The 3,629-nt window shown below is 31.5% G+C and overlaps 1 pseudogene; it reads right to left on the reverse strand.

Moving 5' to 3' along the window:
• Positions 1-798: 798 nt before the first annotated feature.
• Positions 799-3,396, reverse strand: LOC127102909 (uncharacterized; annotated as a pseudogene).
• Positions 3,397-3,629: the final 233 nt, after the last annotated feature.

Raw genomic sequence — 3,629 nt, forward strand, 5'->3', positions numbered from 1 at the left:
ATACCCCATTGTGAGAAAGGCCATGGTGATGTAAACACATGCAGTTCGGAGGGGGGACATTGTGAAAATCCTCATGCTCCTATCATTGCTCACAATTCTTCACATAATCATTGGCCTATTGAACCATGGTGGCCAATAATATTCGCCCCTAAGTATATTTTTGGCTAGGGATCAACCTCCAAAGTGTTTCTGAGTGATCCCTTCATGCACTTTAGCAAAGGTGTACGTGGTTTCATTTCCTTTGAGAAATTTTAGTAGATGGTTTGATAAGAATCTCTTATACAATATACTTCTAGTTAAGTAATATGGACAAACCCTTCTTTTTACCAATGCTGTGTAAGACCCCAATTTTGACCCTAAGATCCCTCATGATATTCTCATCATATGCATTAACATTTGGATCACACCTTGGCATCCTCCTTACCCCTCATTCATTGGGTTTTCATTGGGAGAGATCACCAAGCACATTTGATTGTATCATACTTCATTTTTTCTTTGTTTACTAACCAAAATACCAAAAATATGTCATTGTATAGTGTAACTCTTTTTGTAGGTAGTGCCAGAGCCGGCCCAATCAATTCAGAGGCCCTGTTCTAATTTTAAAAATGGGCCTATATATATATATATATATATATATATATATATATATATATATATATATATATATATATATATAATTTTAATGATTAAAAATGACAAACAAAAGATAAAATTATATATTAACCAAATGAAGTACCAAAAAGTTCAAAGGTATTGTTTAAACTACTAACACCATTTCTTACAACTTAAACTATCTAACTACATAAAAAGAGCCTTCCTACGAACACTTTTTGAAGCAAAATCGTCAACTAAGTCTTCATATTTTATTGTCTCCAAAATATCATTTTCAATAGCTATTAATGCCAATCCATTAAGCCTTTCTTGTGACATGGTAGACCGCAAGTAAGTCTTTAACAACTTCAATTTTGAAAAACTTCTTTCTGCAGAAGCAACTGTCACAGGAATAGTCAATAAGATTCTATATGCAATAACTGTATTAGGAAAACAATCCAAGCCTTTTAAAAATAATAATATATCAGTAGGTCTTATGGTTTCTTCAGGCAACATTTCTCTTAGTAACTTCAACTTTGCAAAAAATTCATTCCCATCAATATCAGATTGCTCATTATGTTTCAATTCCTGCTCAAAGTTAGTATAACAAGACTTCAAAGTTGCATCATCTAATGATTGTAACTTGTGAGAAGTAAACAAGAAACCAAAAATACTTTCATACTCTTGGTATTGCTCAAACCTCTTATTAAGAGAAACAACAACTTGATCAACAAGGTAAAGAAAATAATTAACCCTGAATGATTCTTCTTCTAATAGCTCGACTGATGGGATATTCATATTCTCATCAAATTGCCTTTTTCTTTTAATTATACGCCTTTGAGGAAATATTGGGGCAATATTCAATTCCACAGCAATTTCCTTAGCGTTAATCAATACCTTATAACAACCTGTTTCTCTATATCCCTTAAAATACGAAATCAACCCCTTAATTTTTTGCATAGCAACATCAATAAGCATATCCTTTTCCTGTAAAAGCTTGCTAAGAGAATTAATTGCGGATAATATTTCAAACCAAATAATTATAGCCATCAAAAACTCAAAATCACCAAGCTCATTTGTTGCTAAGGATTTAGCTTCATTTTGTATTTTAGGATCAAGATCATTTTCTGACACTTCAAGCAAAGCTTATGTAAATTCTAACATTTGAGTTCTTATAGCTTTGACACTTTCTACACGACTCTCCCAACGAGTGGATGACAATGATTTTGGAGTCAACCCTTTTACATTATCTTTCAAAATTTGCCATCTCTTAGTAGAATTGGCAAAAATTGTATAAATGTGTTGAACAACTCCAAAAAAATTCCTAGCTTTAACATAAGAGTTAGCCATATCACACAATGCCAAATTAAGACTATGACAACCACAAGGTGTATAAAAGGCTCTCGGATTTATGTCTAAAAATCTCTTTTGCACACCTTGGTGTTTTCCTTTCATATTGGACCCATTATCATAACCTTGCCCTCTCACGTCAAATAGGTCGAGACCAAGTTCTTTCAATTCATTTTGTAAAACATCAAAAAGCCCCTGACCACTTGTATCATTCACATTCAAAAATCCTAAAAATGATTCCTCAATACTAACAGAAGCTGAAGAAATATCCACATATCTTATTATCAAAGACATCTGCTCTTGGTGACTAACATCAAGAGTACAATCAAGTATCACTGAAAAATACTTTGCCTGTTTGATTTTTCTAATGATTTCAATTTTAATCGTAGAACCAAGCAATGAAATCAACTCATTCTGTATGTTATGACCAAGATAATGAATATGAACTTTTTGAGTTGTAACACGTCTAACATGTTCTTGGATGATTGGGTCAAATTCAGCTAACATTTCAATCATACCCAAAAAGTTTCCATTGCTATCTTCGTACAATTTCTCCTTAGAACCACGAAAGGCTAAATTATGTTTAGCAAGAAATTTCACTATTGAAATAACTCTTTTTAAAACATTTTTCCAGTGATCCTTTTCTTTCTCAATTAATCTTTGAGTTGTTTTATCAATAGTTTGAAATTTTTGCAGCCTTTTGCGATACTCATACCAAGTAGTCATAATTTTAACATGTTCCATGCCTAACTCGTGCTCTTTAATTCTTTCACCAACATGTACCCAATCACTATAACCCTCATTTGCTAATTGTCCCCTAACAATCCCATTTTTAAAAACTTTACAACAAAAACAACATACTCTATCAAGCTCTTTCGGATAAACAAGCCAATCTCTATCACACACCTCTCCATTTGCTAAAGCTCTAGTATACAAATTAGCCATAAAACGTCTATTCAAACTATCTTTAGGACCCTTCACAATAGAATTATCTCTTTTAGGACCTTTCACAACTAATAAATCAATCAGTTTAGGTTGAAGACGATCCCAATTTCTTGGATCAAATATATCATAATCAATATTATCATCATCATCATCATCATCGGCATCATCATCATTATTAACTTCATCAACAATTGACACACTATCAAGATTATCATTTTCAATGGGCACACTATTAAGATTATCATTTTCAATGGGCACACTATCAAGATTATCATTTTCAATGGGCACACTAACAAGATTATCATTTTCAATAGGCACACTATCAAGATTATCATTTTCAATAGGCAAACTATCAATATTATCAACATAACGACTTTCATTTGAAACTTGTGGTTCTTTGATTAAAAATTTATCAAGAGCTCCTACTTGAGATTGAATTAACTCTTCAATTTTTTTCTTTTTCTTACGTTTATCATTTCCACATTCAAATTTTCTATTCTTAGGAGGCATAATAAGAAAAACCTGAAATTTCTCACGATGTCTTTTGTGTCCATCGATGATCTACTAATTATCCTGTTGTGAAATTGTGTTCCTACATCAATAACAAAAAAAAATCAATTACATTAAATAAAATAAATTATAAATTAATCATCAAAAAATATTAATAATTAAATCATGGAGAAAAGACTTTAATTAATATTCAATTATATTTTATTATGTTGTGTTCTTCTCTAATATAGTAC

Source organism: Lathyrus oleraceus, chromosome 7, assembly GCF_024323335.1.
Source record: "Lathyrus oleraceus cultivar Zhongwan6 chromosome 7, CAAS_Psat_ZW6_1.0, whole genome shotgun sequence".
Taxonomy (NCBI): domain Eukaryota; kingdom Viridiplantae; phylum Streptophyta; class Magnoliopsida; order Fabales; family Fabaceae; genus Lathyrus; species Lathyrus oleraceus.